The sequence below is a fragment of the Catharus ustulatus genome, chromosome 2 (genome assembly GCF_009819885.2).
Source record: "Catharus ustulatus isolate bCatUst1 chromosome 2, bCatUst1.pri.v2, whole genome shotgun sequence".
Lineage (NCBI taxonomy): Eukaryota > Metazoa > Chordata > Aves > Passeriformes > Turdidae > Catharus > Catharus ustulatus.
The window spans coordinates 86,842,027-86,863,098 of NC_046222.1; the positions used below are offsets into that span (position 1 = coordinate 86,842,027).

The 21,072-nt window shown below is 38.0% G+C and overlaps 1 pseudogene; it reads right to left on the reverse strand.

Moving 5' to 3' along the window:
* Nucleotides 1-17,946, reverse strand: part of LOC116992267 — a 114,140-nt pseudogene extending 96,194 nt beyond the window's left edge.
* Between the last annotated feature and the right edge of the window lie 3,126 nt (nucleotides 17,947-21,072).

The following is a 21,072-nucleotide window of genomic DNA, read 5'->3' on the forward strand; positions in this document are numbered from 1 at the left end:
AATTGTATAGCTGGGCATATCTGACTAATCCTTCACACTCATAATTGCCTGATAATAAAGAAGGATGAACTTTTAAAAACTTTTTTTATTATCTCCATTTATAGTCACACATCATTTTATGATGCTTCTTACTTCATACATTTTCAAGAAGGATACTTGGTACAAATCCTTCTTACAAGTGCATGAAGAGCTGTTCTTATATGGCTGTGGATTTCTTAGTGTCTAGATGAACTAACACAGCATATGATGGTAAGTGAATTTAAAAGGTTTTCAAAAGTATACAATAGCTATTATCAACTATCTAAGATTATCAAGCAAAACATGTGAGAAATTCCTCTTGTGAACTGTTTCAGGACAGTGGTGATTGCACTGATGTGCAACAAGTCCTGGAGTATGAGGGACACACCTGCTCCACTGGTTCTGCAAATAAGGATATAGGAGGTTTTATTTTTATAGATGTTTGGAAAAAACATCTAGGACATCTTAGGTAAATGTTGCTTTGTTCCTTTTATTCTAAAAACCAAAAAGACTTACTTAGATTTGAAAAAGTTCCATGTACTAACATACAGTTCTAACATACAGTTCTAACATACAGTTCTAATTCTGTATAAGCTGAAAGTTTTCGAGAGTGGAGTAGAGGTAGAAAGTGTGTAACACGTTTTTATTGAGTAAGGTATGAGAATACACTAAATACACAGCTAAACAAACTTAATGAACTATCAAGCCCCAAATCTACATTTAGAGAAAATCAATAAATCTAAATACTGCCAAGGGATAATAGTTCTGTTGGAATTTAGTGTTCTTTGTGTAATCTTCAGTACTTGTGTTCTGCTAGTTAAGAGTAGCGTTTGATTTCAACAACACTGAGTTTATATTGTAAGATCTCTATACCTGATCCTGCAATATGATCCTCATGGGAAAGGAAGGAAGAGGCAAAAAAGAAAAGGTGATTTTGCTTCCTCAGTGAACCTGACTGAAGGCAATAGCTCAACATGGGTGCAAAAGCATGTCTATACAGACAAGAAATATATCACTCTATGTCACTAGGAGATGGAAAGCCATCTAAAACAAAGCAACTGAATATGAGAAAGTGTATTATCATACAGTGACCCTCAACTGTTTCAGTAAAAAATAAAATAAAAAAACAACTTCTTTCTCATCTTCCTATGTGCAAAGAACAGGAATGAGTTGGCATTTTCATCCCTATAATTCCAGCATTTTTGGGTTATTAGTTAGATAAAATATGGTTCATGCAAAAATGTGTTATTATATGACATCAAAGATTTCTTTATTGTGTTTCATATTTAAATATATTTAAATGCCCAGCAAGTAATCTGTTAAAAAGTTCTTTTTTCTCTCACAATAGGACACCTGTACAGGTATATATCATCTTATGTATTTGTTTCTATTTATGCAAAAAATGTCCTTGTATTTCTTATTGATTATTATAGACAGTTTATTGTCTCTGACAATAATGAAAAGTTTTTTAGGTCCAATTTTGAAAAGAGAAATAATTTTCAAGAAACTTGTGTAGAATGTACAGTATGAAAAAACACTTCAGACTTGTGAAATTAAAGTGGGAGATACTTACTATCTATATGGATTCATGCTTAGTGCCCTGCAATTTTATTTTGTCATTCTCTCTGTTTGCATCGCATCTCAATTTAGCATCATCTGTGAGTTTCATTAATATGATATCTGAATTTCTTTTAAATCATTAATGAAGATGTCAGATAAAGAAGGAGGCTGAAATACTCTATGCTAGTATGCCCCTAGACATCTCTCCCTATCTGATAAGTTGTCGTTCATCATTAACTACTGTTTATGGCAATTGAGCTACTTTTCATGCTATATCATACGGTTCATATCCAAGGAAATTCAATTTTTCAGAGTAATACTTCACAAGATTCTCAACCAAATGCTTTGTGAAGATGCAGATGCATTATGTTTGCGGAACTGCATTTCCTTGTCACCCATTGCATTTCACCCTCCAAAAAGTTCAAGTTTTGCCTGTAAAAAGAGTCGATGTTTATTAGAAAAAAATTACTGCTCTTCATGCTTTCCTAAAAGGTTTCATGCCTATAATTCAATTTTAAATTTATTGATTATTATTTATAATAAAATTTTCTCTTTGTCTAACCAAAGAGATTCAACTACTTAAAAATGAAATGGTGGTTTTAGGTTAATTTACAGAGCATTAGACATCCCCGCAAATACTGAAAGCCAGATGATATTTGCATTTGTAAGACTATTTATTTGTATATAAGCGATGTATGTAACTTTGAAATATTGCCAGATTTCCTTATGTAATGACACTGGAGTTAAATAGATGATCATGTGGACTGTCATCCAACATCCTGCTTTTACCTTTTTGCTCCTCTTAAAAGACATTTTGAAAAAATAATTCCTTTGTATTATTCAAAAATCAGTATTAACTCATTTTGTAGAAACTAAAACTAGGTTCAAGGTCATAGTACTATTTAAACAATTCACATTAAAGACTGAGTACAGTGGAAATTTCAAGTTTTATCTCCTTGTGTTGTTTTTTTAATCAACAGTGGATGCAGTGGATGTTTTTGTTTCACATTAATCCAATACAATGGGTATCTTTGTGAAATCCACAAAAGGAAATAGTATTTATTATAAAAATAAATTATTGAAAGAAAAGAAGGAAAAGTGAAGAGAACATAATTTTATTATCTTATTGCAACAGTGATCCTTCTACTTGCCAGTTCAAACGGGCTATAATACAAGCATGGAGATCAAATTATTCCTACTCAGCTATATACTTAATACCTAAATTAGGAGCCCAGTCAGCTTGATTTCTGACTCTAGTCAACAGAAATAGGTAGAGAGAAGCTACTTTTATCTTACATGTGATCTGAACTGCTTCTTCAATGTGCTTATCTCTCTTCACTGAACTGAAAGGGAGTCTTAAGCTGACTGGTTGGACAATTGCCTTTCATGGTCAGACAGGAATATTTTCTGATCTTTTATGTGTTTTACCTTGATGCACCATCAGGCTTTTAAGAGAAGTGCCTGAGCCTCATGCACAGCACCCAGTGAAAGTACTGCAGTGATGCCAGCTACTGGCCTTCCGTTTTACTTCTGACCTTGGGCGGCTTGGGGCTTCAATTCAGAGCACACCTCCTGGCTGGAGGCAGGGCTCTTCTTGTTCTAGTCATAGCATTTGCTACTCATTCCTTGTAACTAAAAATCAAAAGTCCTTTGATCAGGATATTTTATCCGGGAAACTGCCTACTGGAGACTGGAGCAGCAGTTTTCCTGGAAGAACTCACTTTGTTTTTCCTTGTAAGTCACAAACCTGCTTCTCCAGGGTCATGGAAGATTTTCCATCCTACTACCCCATGCCGTGTCTGTATGCCCACAGGTAAAACCACAGGATGCTCTCTTGTGCAGAGGATCACTTACTGAGTTACTGCTCCATATGGGTTTCAAGTAGAATTTTTTCCACTTCAACTTGCTGGACCATTTTGTCCACATTCAAGACGAAAGAGGAAGAGAGATTTTATCTTCATTAGCAGACTTGGATAGCAAATTCATTCACTGTTTGTCCCTGTGTGCCTTTCCAGTTCATTACTGCCAACGAGCTGGCATATGACAATGGTGAACCCCCTACAAACTTCTGACACATGGCACAATAAGAAAATCTGATATTTTAACTACAACATTTGTAATGTTCAATTAGCCAGAGTCCTTCACACTTTTGCAGCAACACTTCATCATTCTGTTTGTCCTTTTCTAAATTTTATTTTTGGGTCTTGCATTTCTGTGGAGCACCATCTTTCCTTTGGCATGTTATATAGTGGCAGAAAAGTCATATCTGAGAAGGAAATGTTGCGTTCGAAAGTGCTTTTGAAATGAATGCACAGTTGCTGAACCTCACAGCTTGTTGGTTTTGGATAACTTCTTTAGGCGACTACTGTGGATAAGAAAAGCAGCATAGAGAGCAGGGAAGTGACAATAACAGCAGTTTCCCTTCTAATTTCCAGTTGTGGGTAGGCACTTTTGATAATTACCAGCAAAGTGGAAAACCCAGCTGGAATTCTGAGCATTTTCTTTTTTTGTACTTTATTAAATTGTTATGTTTCCTCCAGGTTTTTCTGGCATTAGGCGCAACAGGAGAAAGCAAAAGGACAGAAGTGAAAATTGTCACAGCAGGATGCCTGAAGTTGCGTTCCTTAATCTGTATCTGGACACCCAACTAAAAGCGGAATGATGTTGAAAGGTGTTAAGAATTTTTAAGCTCTCTTGTCTGCTATAACATTAATAAATCAGAAGCAGCCCTGAAAATCAGACTGTTGAGTTTCCTTGTTTTTAAAATGTGGTACAGTATTGTAGTTTCTAATATATAGATTTATACAATTGTGATCAGCTTCTTTTGATTCCTTGTATTTAGTCTAAATGTTACTTAATTTTCTTCTTAATGTTAAGCTTCTATTACTATAATAAAAATTTCGAGCAGAATATAAATAATAGTTACTTAGTGAATATAATTAGTTTATTGTAATTACCACCGAGGTAAAGGTAAGAATATATTAACTAATGTAAAAGCTTAGACAGTTGTTGGAACAAAGGTCAGCAACACAGTGTACATAATGAGTGTTTTAAAAGAGTTTAATGTAGATTGCCAAAAATTGTGCTTTTTACTATAAGAACTAGTCTTTCCAAGCATGATCAGTACTAACTTAATGAGGGCCTCCTCATTTTTTGTGTTTATGCTGTTCACTTGCCTAAACACATTTGTAATGAGCCTGCATTAGTCATAATTACTTACTAGTGAACAGCTATGCTTTGTCCCATAACATTTCTTTAAGGTTAATTGCATGGTTGCAAACAGTTTCTCAAAAGTCTTGATATACCCTTGACACCAAAACTGAAAGAATAATGCTTCATAAAATATCTTTGGGAATCTCACACTTAATGAGAGATCTGTTCAGTTATGTTATGGAATCAGATATTTAGAATATGTAGATATTTAGAAGATATTTCAGCAGAGATTAATCTATAACTCTGTAACTATATCATACTTGCACTACTGGAATGAAAATATGGTTAGTGATTTATGATCCTGTATGGTCGTATTTTTATTCAATCAAAAAGGTACAAAAAAGAACAAGAGTGGAATGCTGCATGGAGATCAATCAGTAGGTCTCTTAGTCCCACTTATATTTGCAGCAACTGCTGACGAAGATAGTCTAGAAACCATTCACCAGGCTGGCTGGTAGCTTGAAGCTTTAAAAGAAAATTATGTTCAATGACTTTTTCCTCCACTAAGTTAGCTATTCTGCCAAGTTAAAAACCCTATGGGTGTCATTGTTATGACGCTATGGCTTAGAATGATCTCTAAAACCTCCATACTGTACTGCAATTGAGCTGAGTAAGAGGGAAGAGCCTCTACTTGTTGGCAGTATTTCTTAGGTTTATCAGACTTGGCTAGGAATGCTGGGGTGTTGCTTAACTTTTGGGACATTTGTTGCTTCGTCTTTGATGATAAAAATCCTTTTACTAGTAAGGGTATCGAGTAATTTTAAAAAAATTGCAATAATCTTTTTATTTGAAAGAGGGTCAGACGTCAGGTGACATGAGGGTACCCTTAACACCACCAGTTGACCCAACACCAGCTGGGCAGATTCAGGAGTTTACTATTTATTGACAAGGAATAGTGAGTAATATATTTGCAAAGAAGGTTAGACTTTCACTGCATTTTTATTTCTGACAATTGCCTCCTAGTGCATTTTCAACACAGCAGCATGAAGCTTCTTTTTTTTTAACCTCAGAACAAAAATTTAAAAAAACCCAGACCTGAAAAACAAACAAAACAATCCCGCAACATTTAAAAGCAAAAGGCAACCTAAAATCTCAGTAATGTAAAAATAAATTTCCTAATTATTGACTGCAATAAAATCAAACAACATTGAGAGTCTTGTGGGTACTAAACATACTGCAGAGCATGACAGCTTGAGCTCATCTTATATTCAGTGAAGTCTGCACAAATGTCACTAATATTCCAGAAGCATTCAGCTGTTACTTTTGCCCAAGACTCACATTTTCATATTTATTGTAATTCCAAACAATGAGGAAAGAGGGAATCAATATTTGAAGGAGTTAAAAATATAACCACTCATAGAATGAGGATAAGGTGAAATTTTTAGGTTAAACTTAGAATCCATTTGAAAAGTGTGTTTCAATTTTATAGCAGCTCTCACCCTGTGAGAAACATACTTTTCACTGCTAAAAGTGGTTGTCTGCAGTTGCATAATTTTTTCCTCTCCTCCCAAAAGCAAGGAGAAATATTTTTATTCTTTCTATAGTCAACACTAAAATAAGTGCTTCTTTTTTCTTCTTACTTTTACATAATCTAAATTCATAAAATAACTAATATTGAAAACAAAATACCAATGTATTCTCCTACACTGTGTTAAGTAATTTTTCTGGTAGGACTCATGTTACTGCAGCAGACTTTTAGTTCTTAATAGCCAGGTTTGACAGACTCTGATGAGTAGGATGACTTTATTTATGTATCTTTTTAGGGAAAGAAGATGAAACCATTTGCCTTTGAATGGATTAACATAAAAGGGTAGAATACTGTTTTTCCCTTGTTTTGTGCAATTCTAAATAATGCTTAGAATTGTGATTCCTCTTAAGGTGGAAAAATACATACACACCTGTGAAAAGTGCTTTTAATTTTCAGTATTTCTCCTTAGACAATACAAGATCTATTCTGAAACAGTTAATGTTTTTTAATACATTAAGCCTAAGGTTGTTTCTTGCTCAAAGTTCTACAAAGAACCATGAATTAAAAATATGAAAATAACAATATCTCTAGATGCCTTTCTAAACATCATGTTGTTCCATCTTTCATCTAGACGAATTTAATAGCTGTTTTCCCATGAGTATTTCATTTTGTTGTATAATTCTCACAGAAAGTATACTTTATGGCATATTATATCGTGGCATAGCAGTTATGAATCAAAATTATGATGCATATAGTATGGCCCAACACTTCTTGTGTATTGTGAAATTCTTTACTGGGCAGAAAAAAGAAAAGGTTCAGTTTATTGTTTATTTTTTCCCAGCCTGTTTCTACAGAAGAATATAAAGGAGGTACAACAAGACATAAGGATTTTCAAGCCTTTTCTAGGCTATTTCAATAGGAGAATAACTTACAGAACTATTGCTCAGACTTTTAATGATATCTCAAGCACATCATTACTCTATGACTGAGTTATGCCAGAAGGACAGAATTAACCAACAGCTATTTTTAAGGCTCAGGAATGTAGAAACTCACAAGGTGAAATTTTCTAGTTGGGACACGTCCACATACGTATTTTAGGAATTTTATTCTTTCTATGCAAATTCAACTTAAGCATTCAGTGGAAAAAGTTATATCACATAATCAGAAAGAAAAAAATTATTGGCATGATATGTTACTACTCTTCAGAATATGCCTTCACGTTGTACAATAAAATACAAAGTTTTGGTCCTGATAAGTACCTTAGAATTTTGAGCCATATCTTCAGGGTGCTCAAAATTCCACATATAGGAATAAGTATGTAGCAAAAGTTACTGGACAAAGAGGAATCTTTATTTTTTATGAAAGATCTTTTGAACAGTCTAATGCTGGGAAGAATCTAGAATTCATATCCTAAACAGTTTAGTCAATAAACTCATATGCCAGTGTTAGAAGACTTGCTGGCCTTGCCGCATCTGAAGGAAAGATCAGCCTTTTAAAGACTATCTTTAGTGGACAAAATAGCTCTGATAATTATCAGCTTATCCTCACTGAATGCACATGTAGCCTGGAATGATATGACAGTCCTGTCACAAATACTTTACAAATTTTTGAGAAGATAACTCTAATCCTCATTTTCTTAAAAGTTCACCAGTAATATTGAATCATGTCACTCTCTTCATTTTTTTTTTCTGATATCCTGATTGTGTACATTGCTTATATATTCCTACCTTTTTGGAGTAAAACACAAGTTTCTTGCTGGCAGCCAGACCACAATCCATGATAGGGCCAAGACCTTAAAGTTTCTAGGTAAACTAGCCCTAATACTTGGGTATCATGCTTCCTTCTTACAATATCAGAAAATTCTAGGCACCTTCAATGAGATAAGAATTTCACCCATTGACATAAAAAAACACACACCAGCTGGCCAAAACAACTCTCCGGTGAGATAGGCATAATCTTTAAAAACGTTAAATACTCCATAATTGAAAGTGAGCACTGAAACAAGATTTTATCTGGAGATGTTAATGAAATAGAGCCATTTAAATGTTTTAGATGCACCAGTGCATAATTTAGGTGTTTATTTCTGGGATGAAGCTGAGAAGAAAGAAAAAAATCTGAAACAGCAACAGTGCTTGATTCACGTGATTTGGAGGGATTTAGCTCAGCCTGCCAGAAATCTTGTGGCTCCTCAGCTGGGTCTCTGGGACTGCCAGTGGGAGCTACTCATTATGTTTAAACACCTCACACCTTCCACCTCAGTTACTCTAGTAAGAAAGAAGTAACCAAAAAGATCCTTGGAAAACTCTTAGATTCCAGCTGATGTGGACTGGGCCTCCCTTCTTATTTGTAAGCATCTTAATTCAATGTGTTTCTGTTGCTTTTCTGAAATTAGGATTTGGGGTTTTTTGTTTGCTTATTCAAATGATCAAAGTGGACAGAAGTCTGTACAGGTTCACAAACATTATTTGCTTCAGAATGCAGAGGTAATTTGCTGCAAACACTTTATGTATACTTGAATGAATACATGCATTGTCTACATTGATCTTAGTTTGCTTGCAGACCCCGCCTTTCCTTTTTAAAGCGTCAAGACACTGAGTCCATAATTCAGAAGGTGTCAAGCTACACATAAAGGATGATGGTTTATTAAATTTTCAAAATGCATTCCATATGAAACAGACCTACTAGAAACAGTAAGAGCAGTTATTTGAAGTAAGGATCTTGTTTATCCTGTCTGCAATAGCTGCAGGCAATTGCTTTGTCTGTTGGTCAGTGTGAATTATTGACTGGATTAATAGGTTGGGTGCAAGTTAAGAATACTCTTCTTTCAATATTTTCATAAAATAGCAAATGCAATTCTCCACTCTGGTTGTGGTCAATCCACTAAAATATAAGGTTAAATAAAATTAAGATTGTTAATTTGCTGAACAGAAAAGACCAATGAAATTCATGGCTGGGTTAGATGTTTCATTTAACCCATGTTACAAATGGAGAAAAATGAACTAATATTAGAACTAAAACATTATGACATTTAAATCTCACACACTTTGTAAATTTGGAATTAGAAGCTTTCATATTGCTTTAATGAGTATTTTTCATTTGGCAGTAAACAGAATGGTGTTGTTTCAGGCTTTCAATTTTTTTTTCCTGTGGAGGATTAAAATCCATGTTTCTCTGGCCTAGAAGACATAAAGGCAGGAATGTGTGTGTTATTTAGCTGGTTCCTCAGCTTGTTATCTGCTACCATTCTTGACACTGGAATCAACTCAGCCAACTAGAGATTTTGGGTTACAGTAAAGGAAGATATTTAAAATAGATTCAAAGTCACTACAGTTTGTTATTTCAGTATTAAAATACAGAATAAGAAACAAAACAAAACAGCTCAGAGACGACCTGTTCTGTTTGCCAAATAAATACTCATCCACAAATCTCACTGCATTTGCCACAAAAATGAAAAAGCAGAAACAAAAAAAAATATTTGAGATGCTATAGCAACTCCATTTATTGTCATCACCAAATATTGTCCTATTCAACACAGTTTTTATCATGGTAGTTGATTTACTGCAGTTATTTAACCATCATTTATGAGAATGTAGGCATGTGCAATCACATATTGCATTGTAGCTACTGATTCATATTAATTACTTAATGGTGACTGCCACATTGATATTAGTTGCTCAAGAATTTCTGCAACTAAAATGAAGATTGGGAGTATTCTGAAAATCAGCTATAAATGTCATTGAAACAGCTTCTAAAGCTCAGTTTGTGACTGCTTTCTGTCACTGGAGCCACACTAACTAAAGTGCAGCAGTAAATCTGACCTTTGATTACATAATCTGCATTAAAAATTTATATTGTTTCCTGTCCTGAATAGCTGCGCAATTTCTATGTAGTGTGAATTGTAACATCCACTTTCAAATATTTAAATGGAAAGTACTTACGACTCATTTTTATATCCATGCTTTTCTCATTTGCCTTTGCACTTTGCTTCTGAGGATTCTGCCATCATACATTATTCTAAAGCTTGATTAGAAAATACGAAGAAAGCACATTACAGGTGTTTGTCTTGTATGATCTGAAGAATATTTTAATGCATTAAAAGGAATAATTATGCAAAGCATCATTTGATATGTATTTTATTATTAATAGCCCTAATAAACTACTGAAATATAAAGAGGAGCTAGATAAAATTCAAGAAGATCATGCAAAAAAAAAAAGAAATATATCCTTTATAATGTATATTATACATAGAAAACATCATGAGTAGGTGGATTCTTACTAGGAACATAAACAGTAGCTATTGAGCAGACCAGAGGGAATTTATTCCCAAAGAGATCTGGACAAGATCTGCAACAGCCCGGAAAAGAATTTTCCAAAAAGCCTTCCATTACAAGTAACAGTTCTGAATATAATTCTCACAAATCTTACAAATTATGAATCTTACATGATTAAAAACAGATTTCATAAAAGCCTATTTATTGAGCAAAACCCTAAGTACTACCCACACATTGCTGGAAAAATCCCACCTCTAAAATCATTTGGCTTCCAGCAACGTCCATGAATGCATGCTTCAGAAAACAATTTCAGCTGCAATCGATAAATCTACTTAATGTCTCACTTTTATCATCATTCTTGTTTTCCAAAAAAATATTTAACTATTCCACAGAGTGTTTAGCATACTAGACACTCTCAAGTTGGAAAGTACCCATGAGGATCATCAAGTCCAATTCCCTGCTTCTCACAGAACTACCTAAAAATAGACTGTGTGATCAAGAACATCATTCAGATGCTCCCTGAACTCTGGCAGGCTTAATGTCGTATTTACCTCTCTGAAGAATCTACTGCAGTGCCCAACACCCTCTCAGTGAAGAAGTTTTTCCTAATGTCCAGTCTGAACTTTCCCCAATGCAGCTTCATTCCATTTGCTCAAAGCCTGTCACTGGTCACCAGAGAGAGGAGATCAGCACCTTCCCCTCCACATCTGTTTGGAGAAAGCTGTGGACTACTATAAGCTCTCCCCTCAGCCATCTCCTCTTTAAGCTGAACTAGCCAAGGGACCTCAGCTACACCTTGTAAGTCTTGCCCTTAAGGCCTTTCACCATCTTGATCACCTTGCTCTGTACACAATCTACTAACTTTATATCCTTCTTGTATCGTGATGCCCAAAACTGCACACACTACTCAAAGTAAGGCCAGCACAGAATAGAGCAGGACAGTCACCTCCCTTGACCAACTGGTGATAATTTTCTTGATGTCTCCCAGGGTGTGCCTGACCTTTTGGGCTGCCAGGGCACATGGTTGACTCATACTCAACTTGCCATCGACCTGTATCTCCAGATTTCTTTCTCTAGAAGCCATTTCAGCCAGATCCTATAATCTAGCTAATGAACGCTATGAAAATTTTGTTAATTTAGAACAACAAGCAGACTCAACACATCCATGCTACATTTGAACATTTACTTAACTCATGATGTGCCAGTTAAGATGCTTAGGATGGGTTCTTTGGAGAGCACTTTTTGCTCCCTGCCTATCTTCAGGTTGGAGTCCAGTAAGAAGTCCTCAGCCGAGACTGCTGCAGAAGCATGTGTCAACAGGAGAAATAGGCAGAGGAATAGTTAACTGGAGGTCTTGGAATGGGTTTGCCCTTGAGCTAGCACATACTTGTAAGCCTGTAAAAATGTCATCACTTCAGGCCCTTATTCACATAAAGGGTTGTACTGACAAACAGACGTGCTTTTTTGATAGGTTTAGAGTCTTAAAATACGGTCAAATGACTAAATGTGCCGATCTAATTCTTATTCTATTAAGCCTTGCACAGAAGAAATGTAAGATTTTTTTTGGGTTTATTTATTCTGCTTCTCCCTTTATGATGCTATATATGTTTCTGTGGTTAAGCATATTCATAACATTCCTTGTAAGAAGCAGAAATAAGCATACTTGATTTAGAACCACTTGTGGAGAGATTCTGAAGTCCTTCAGTTTCCAATTTTACCACTAAATACTAGCTACAGTTTGCCAGGCAAAATTATAGCAAACTTACAGTGATCATATTTTCTTATGTATTGCAATGCTGGATAATATTCTTTGCCTTGTGGAAAAGTGGGTAACCTAATACTTTAAGCACTACAATATAAAAGACATCAAAGAATTGAAATTGTCTCAAAATAATGTAAAATATTATATTCACTCTAAATTTTGATTTCCAGGATCAATGTTCAGTACAGTGTTCTTCAAAGGGATTCTGCAGTTTCCTTTCTTTACACCAGTCCCTTCTTTTAATTTTAGTCTTGATATTAAAACAGTTCCTCAGCTGGATCCTCATATCTTTCTGTTTAGTGGGCTACCATGCATTCCCTTGAAATTATTTAGTTGCATGCAATAGAGCACATTGTTATAAACTACTCCTGAGTTTCAGATAATTTGCAGGTTATAAGAGTGGGTATAGCAGAGCAATTCTCTATATTCAGGTTCCCTGGTTCTAGATCTGTTGCAGTTTAAGCTAACTTGAATTTTATAATTATATATATAATTTTATTGTATTTCAATAAGAATGTAAGATGAAAGCTAGTTGGCTGTGGTCAGTGGGCAGAGTAGCTTGAGCTGACTGATGGTGAGTCAGCACCCATTTCAGGGCACAAAGTCAGTGCACACTCACTGTTTTTAATTTCATTTTCTGTCAGGAAACAACTAAAGACAGAGCCTACAGCTCTCTTCCCCACAGACAACACACTGTTATGCCTACCCATCACAAATCTGGCAGTTACCAGGTCAGCCTGTATTTTCTATTTTTAATCCTTGGTGTTTTTTCTCCTTTTCTGATTTAACATACATGAAAAACAGCAGCAACAAAAACAACAAAACCACCCAGAAAACATCCCTGAAAACAAAGAAACCAAAATATGATTCAAGTACTTGTAGACATGAAGAACTCATTGGTTTCCTTAGCAACAGAATGCAGTTCTATAATAAGAACAAGAAAGTAATTAACCCTCTAATGTGAGATAATGCTGGAAACGCACACTTAAGTCTGCATGATTTTTTTGGCTATTTCTCTAGCACATTAACATTTTAAATGATAAAGGCTAATCTCGAGTTAGTCATCCTATTAAAACAATTGGGAAATTCCCTGGAATAGAGGTACATGCGTTGAATGGAAAATATCCAGATTGTAGGCTATAATCATTGGTCCTGATAGAAGCAGCTGTGTGGCCCTGTAATTTGATTATACAGTAAGATGGCTTTCTCTCCTGTTGCGCATGTAGCTATGATATGTCTTAATAGCTGCTTGGAGAGATGTATTGTCATAGATTTACTCTTTTGGTCTCTGCTAATAGTTTTTTCTCATCCTTCACTATGAAGTCAGGAGAATCTTGCCTTCAAATATGTATTTGGGTGTGAGTATGCTCCTGTGAAATTAAAAGCTTTACAGTCAGGATTCAGAAATACATTCTCTGACAAATATACCATGATTTGGTGGAATATGTAAACATCCCCCAGAATTTAAAAATCAGAACAGTTTTAGTGATTTCTCAGTTACTGCCTCTCAGGTATTAATGAATGTCTAACTACATGGCTTGGCCATAAAAGTACAGAGTATTTTAGACTTAGAGGTGGGTATAGGATAATCATCTGATTTCAGAATTCCTATTTATCTAGGTTTTTAAATGTGTTGCAAAACTTATTACAGTAATTTCACAACTATAAGGTGCACCCTTTTGATTAAAATTTTCCCCCGCACCCGGAAGTGTGCCTTATAGTCTGGTGCGCCTTATATAATGTACAAAGTTGTGAAAGTTGCCAGCCCGGAAGTGTGAGCCCGCAACAGTCCTGAGCCAAGCAGAGCCCGCCCGGTGGCGGTATCGGGGCTGCGCCAGTGCAGGGGAAAAGCCCAGGGGTTTGCGGGGCTCCTGGAGCTGCACGAGGCTGCTGGAGCGGCGCAGGGAGGGAGGGAGTGAGCTGCCGCAGAAGCCACAAGCCCCGTCCGCTCTGAGCTGCGCCCGCTCCGAGCCTCTGTGCATCGCGCCCGCTCTGTGCCACCGCGAGTCCCAACTGTTTCATGCCACCACAATCCCGGCTGATCCGAGCCATGCCTGCTCTGAGCTGCTCTGAGCCATGCCTGCTCTGTACCACCGCGCGCCGCGAGCCCTGGTCGCTCCGGGGGTGGGTGGGAGTGCCAGGCCCCGCGCATGGGGAGGGTGCTTGGGACTGCATTTAAAGGCTACAGCAATCTGTGAAAAATGTTTGTGAGTTGAGCACCTGCTAGTAAACTCCACGATCATGGGATTCCGTTACTAATTAATTACTTTGTTGCACGCGGTACGGATCCTCGCTGCAAAAAAAAAAAGTGCGCCTTATAGTCTGGTGCGCCTTATGGTCGTGAAATTACTGTACACTGAAAACATACAAATTAATCCTTAGTTATTCTTAAATATTATGAAATAATACTGAAATCAAACAGGCTGTTTTTAGTTAATTTTTACTGAAAGAATGGTTATCTATTCTCTAAAAACCCCCTCCTAAATATTATTTAAGACTGCATGTGTATCATTATCATGAACTTTTTGACTTCTCATTCTTTATTTTTTCTAATATTTTTGGCGAAACAAGGTCAACTACAGTTATTTCACTATTATAAGCCGCACCTGATTATAAGCCGCACTTCCGGGTGTCAGCAATTTTTCGTTCTTTGGCCGTATATAAACCACAGCAGATTATAAACTGCACTTTCGTTCGCAGCGAGGACCTGCGTGCAACAAAATAATGAATTAATAACAATTGCGCAATCGAGGGGTTTACTGGCAGGTGCTCAATTTGCAAAAATTTTTCACGGATCAGGGTAGCCTTTAAATGCAGCCTAAAAACTAAAAAAATACAGAGAAAAATTCCTCATTTTTATTAAACCTGTCTGATCTGCTCTTGTCCAGGTGAGGGGAGGTCACGGCCCAGGGGATCGAGGGCAGAGGGGCCGGGTAGCCTGGGGACCTGCTGCCCCAGGCTGTCAGAGGCGGCAGGAGCTGCAGGCAGGAAAGTTTCCTGGCGAGTGGCAGAGCCCCACCAAGCACTGAGCAGGCCTGCCCCAGTACCAGTGTGGCCCCAGTGCCGGGCGGGCCCTGCTGCTCGCCAACCGGGCCAGTGCCCTGCCTCGGGCACTGCGTGGCAGTGGGCGGGAGCACAGAACCAAGGCCCGCTGGTGTTGGGGGCTGGGAGCCCGGCAGAGCTGCTCGGAGGGGCCCTGCTGGGCCGGGGAGTACCACCGCTGCCCTGCCCCTGGGGCCAGGCGGGCTCCAGCTTGGCTCGGGACTCCTGCGGGCTCGCACTTCTAGGTTGGCAAAATTCATAACTTCGTCCATATATTGGCCGCTCCTGAGTGTAAGCTGCACTTCCGGGTTGAGACCAAAATTTTAGTTAAAAGGGTGTGGCTTATAATCATGAAATTACTGTAATCTCCTTCAGCAATAACCTTATAACCCAGCTAACTTCTGTAGGATATTCTAAGCATTAACAAAAGGCAGGGTTTTACCTTCAAGTGAAATATCTGCATGGTATTCTTTCTGGCTTTGTAGGGATTTTACGCCAACAATTTATCTGACCTCTGCCTCTTTCATGGTGCTGTGTCAAGGCTTATTAGAAAGGAAGTCAGACTTGCTTCTGAAGCAGTGAAAGGAGATATAATATTTCAATGTACTCTTCACTGAGAAAATCTTTTAAAAAAATTTGATGAATCTGGTTCAAAGACACTATGTACCCCTATTTCTAAACCGTATCTAACTCTCAAGATGTCTGAGATTGCATATTAGACATGGTCAGACTTCTGCCCTGTCTTGTTGATCAGAGTTGGTCAAGGTGAGGTTATTCAATTTCTTTTTTTTTTTAGTTCTATTTATTGTAAGAGAAACATGCATTATAAGGGTACAAGCTATACACAATGCTTTGTAAATATAAAATAAAAAATTCTTGGCTTTCTCCTGCATAGTTAGAGGAGATGGAATCAACTTCCAAAGTTTAATTCCTTCCCTCATACAAGAAAAAAGCTAGAAAAAATTTTGCTGTAATATTCTGCCATGATATCTATCATCTATAGTTTTCACATGTACTGTGATGTGCATGAATGTGTGCATAAGAATGTGCATGCATATGTGGAGTTTTTTGTCTTCTGAAAAATAATCTTGCTAATGAAAAGCGATCCCCTTTGGAACCTGTAAGATTCAAACCCTTTTTATTCCGACTGAAAATTGTAAAAACCTCTCCCATTTCCATGGCAAGATTTCTGTACTTTGCAAGAGTAGTGTACAGATTCAGCCATCTGTAGGAAAGAAGGAAGAGATAAAAGGAGATAAAAGAAGAAATATGAATGAGAAAGAAATACTTAAAAAGGACTTACAACAAAGATGAAGAAAGAATTTTTTCCAAGACCTGTAGTGATAAGACAAGAAGCAATTGTTTTACACTGAAAAAGTCTATATTTAGATTGAGCTGAAGGAGGAAATAGTTTATGATGAGGATGGTAAGACACAGAAACAGATTGCCCAGAGAAATTGTAAATGTCCCATGACTGGAACTATTCAAGAGCAGATTGGACATGGCTTTGGGCACCCTGATTTAGGGAAAGAGCTCCCCATCCATGTCAGCAGGATTGGACTTGATTCTCTTGAATGGTTCATTTAAATCCAAACAACTCTGTAATTTTGTGATGAAGATGCAGACAACTACTCTGAAAGTAGAAACTACAGTAATTTCACGAATACAAGCCGCAGCGTTTTGACCAAAATTTTGGTGGAAACCCGGAAGCGCGGCTAATACTCGGGGGCGGTTAATTTATGAACAAAAAATGTGATATCTGCCTTTACCTAGTACCATGCCGGTCAGGTCCCGAGCTGAAACAGTTTGAAATCCATGGTTTCCCGTTGTTCTGATGATGAACCAGAGAACAGCTTACTGCCTGCCTGTGGATGACGACTTTACTTGAGGGGTGGGGGCGGTATTTTAGCAGAGTGAGTTCCCACGGCACGTTCTCTTCTCGGCGCGTTCTTCTCTCAGCGTGTTCTCCCCTTGGTGAGTTCTTTCCTCGGTATGGCTGCAGAGAAGAGAGTAGCGTACGATGCAGAGTTTAAATTGAAAGCGATTAACTATGCAAAAGAATATGGGAATAGACCTGCAGCTAGAGCATTCAGCATTAATGAATGCATGGTACACAGATGGAGACAGCAGGAGGACGAACTTCGTCTTACAAGAAAGACAAAGAAAAGTTTCCGTGGCCATAAAGCAAGATGGTCAGAGCTGGAAGACAGACTTTACCACTGGATTTCTGAGTGAAGCGCAGCTGGCCAAAGTTTATCTACTGTCGCCATTCGGATACAAGTCAAAGCAATTGCAAATCAATTGCATATAGAAGAATTTAAAGCAGGAGCGTCTTGGTGCTTCCGTTTTATGAAGCGACAGCAACTCTCCATTCGTACAAGGACCACGGTGTGTCAGCAGTTGCCAGCGGACTACAAGGAAAAAGTAGCCAGCTTCCGGAGTTACTGCAAAAACAAGATCTCTGAAAAAAATATACAGCCACATTGTATAATTAACATGGACGAAGTTCCCCTCACATTCAATATGCCGTTGACGAGGACTGTGGAGCACACCAGAACATCGATGGTACCGATAAGAGCCACAGGGAACGAAAAGACGTCATTTACGGTCATCCTCGGCGTTTCGTCAGCTGGGCAGAAATTACACCCCATGGTAATTTTTAAAAGAAAACCCTCCCTAAAGACAGATTTCCAAATGGAATAAAGGTTGCCGTTAATTCAAAAGGCTGGATGGATGAAGACGCAATGAAGATTTGGTTAACGGAAATTTATGGTGGCACACTGCATAGGTTCTTTAATCAGTTGCCGGGACTGCTAATTTTGGATTCCATGTGTGCCCACACGACAGAAACTGTGAAAGAAATAGTGAAAATGAAGAAGTCGGAGCTTGCTGTAATACTGGGTGGTTTGACCAAAGAATTGCAGCCTCTGGACATAGGTATTATTTGTTCCTTCAAGGCTAACGTGCGATTTCTGTGGGAAGAGTGGATGATGGAAGGCGAGCATTTCTACACCAACACCGGGAGGCTGCACAGAGCAAGTTACGCTACAGTCTGCCAGTGGATACTGGATGCCTGGGGTAAAGTAACTACCACAACTATCATCCAAGGGTTCACCAAAGCTGACGTCATTCCTGGACTGACCAGCAATGCCATGGAGAGTACTGAAAGTGATAACTCTGACGGTGAAGGTACGGGCGATACCGGCTCACGTTCGCTGGATTCCACCATTGCCCAACTGCTGGTTTCTGATACGGAGGACGAAGACTTCGAAGGTTTCATGGAAGATGAAGCCACTGATGAAGTGACTGATGAATGAAAAATGAAACTGTTTAAAAGTTTAATAAAAGTGTGTGATATTTTTCTGTATTTTTTAAGTGTTTTCAGTCTTGTGCAGCTGCACGGCTGGCCGTCCCTGTGTGGCTGTGCGGCTAGCTGGGCTCGCGTGGGGTGGGGGGGGCGGGGCGCTGAGCTCAGGAGGCGAGCTCACAGGAGGGGCGGGCGCTGAGCTCACAGGACGGGCGGGGCCCTGGGCTCACGCAGATGAGCGGGGGGAGATGTGGCTCTGCTCGGTGCTCAGCTGCCAGCCCGCGCTGCTAAGAAGCTGTTTAAAGGCAACGCAGATCCGTTGGGAATGCTTGCAAAATGACCACACTATTGTTCGTGTCTTTTTCGGCTTGTAAATAAAACTTGCAGGCAACGGTGCCGCAGGTATTGTCTGTGTCTTTTTTCACTTGGAAACAATGTTTCCAAGGTTGACAGTAAGCCAGTAAGCCCTGGCAATCCGCGATTGTGTGACTAAATGACGACTTTGTGAACGTTCACCGCGAACAAAAGTGTGGCTAATATTCGGGGTGCAGCTTATTTATTGACAAAGACATCAACATTGTCGACGTACTGGAAGTGCGGCTTATACTCGTGCGGCTTGTATTGATGAAATTACTGTACTATCATTTGGTTCAGAGTCAATGAACTTCCACCTCTAATATTTAAATATCTTCACCTACTGGATGACGAAACATTTTTCACAGAAGTCTTTTCAGGACTTATGTCAAAGATCATTCCCAGGACCCTTGTCTTCTTGTGGATGCTTACAGTTGCTTGTCTGGAGACAGTGCTGTTACAAAATCCACACAGTGGTTATCTCTGCTCTTGTTTTTCATTTTTCTCAGCTCCTGGAACCACCACACATCACTCTGTCTAGGAGAGGCAATTGTATCTCACCTGGATCCTCTGAACTTTCTAAAGTCTACTACCTTCTAGAGTTGAAGGGACAGTGGAAGCAGGGACCACTGTGCAAAGATTAACAGTGGGACACGTACAATAAGGTTGCTTTCTCTGATGCTGAATTCAGACCCTCAGATATGCTTCTGATTTTAAGGCTATAGATGGCTCCAGTCACAACCAAGAAGGAGGTAAGAAAAGTATTTTTCTATTTGTGACCATGAAAAACCAAGTATGAATCAACATATGATCAGAAGGAATCATATTAAAATGTAATTCAATTCCAAAGGAAGCAAATAATTTACAATCTATGTCTACAAAAAAAATCATGTGACACTATCTAAAGATACTTCATTTCTTTTCATGTGTGTATTTATATGTATGCTCTTTGTGTATGCATTGAGTAGGAGGTCATTAATTTCCAAATAAATTCTGATATATGGGGAAAGGATGGATCCTTCAGCTGCAGTGAAAGATCAGTATCTTTCATTGACACCTCAGCTGCAGTCAGATGTTAAATTTCAGGACAGGACAGAAGTCAGTGCATTTGCTAAAAATGGCTTTGATGCTGTAGAGAAAAAATTGGCTGAAAACCTAACTGAGCTCAGATGTTGATAGGCAGACAGTAAGAAAGATTATATGATTTTACTGACAAATAAAGATGTATGATTTCAGTGTCTAGGATTGACACAGTAGATTCTCTGCAGTAATTTACATTTACTATTTGACATTTACAGTGGAGGGATCTATAGGTTTTTAAAATGTCTTCATAATGTATCAGAACTTATCAGAAGTTTCCTGAATGGATGACAGTCAAGTAAGATGAGTATTTTAAATGCATGATAAATATAATTTCCTGACATCTTTTTTGATATGGGTTTATGAACAAATCTGATCTTCTTCTGGATTATTTAAGAGTTATAGGTATATTCCAATTCTAATTTTGATCCAGCCATGATTTACTTACTGATAACGCTAGACTGGGAGGTACTCTTTACTGTCTTAAAGCACAAGAAGTGATGACATTTAACAAGAAAAAGATTTAACTACATATGAAAATATATTTCCTTAACAAGAAGGTGATTGAGCAGGCTGGTCGATAACCCCACAGTATTTAACAAAGTGCTTTAGCTCTTGGTCAGTCCTGAAATTGTCAGTCAGTTGCATTAGATGATCACTGTTTGTCCCTTACAACTGCAAATATACTCCCCTCTTATTTTCCTTTCAAGTCTACTTTCATTGTGATTTGAACCAAAATATAGAGTATTCCAGTGCTACTCCTGATAGGGGTTTGAATCATATGTGTCTGGCACTTTATTAGACAACCTTCAAGAACGTGTCAGTTTGCAGGGGAGAAGGGGAGAGCATGCAAGAGCAAATGTCAAGGAATTCTTACAGCAAAGCCTCCCGGCTTGCAAGACTGGTTTCAAGTGGGTAAGGTAGGGGACCTATGCCTGAAAGGTTGATATGTGATCCTTTTTGTTACTATAAAGTTACAGTTAGCATATTGTTATTA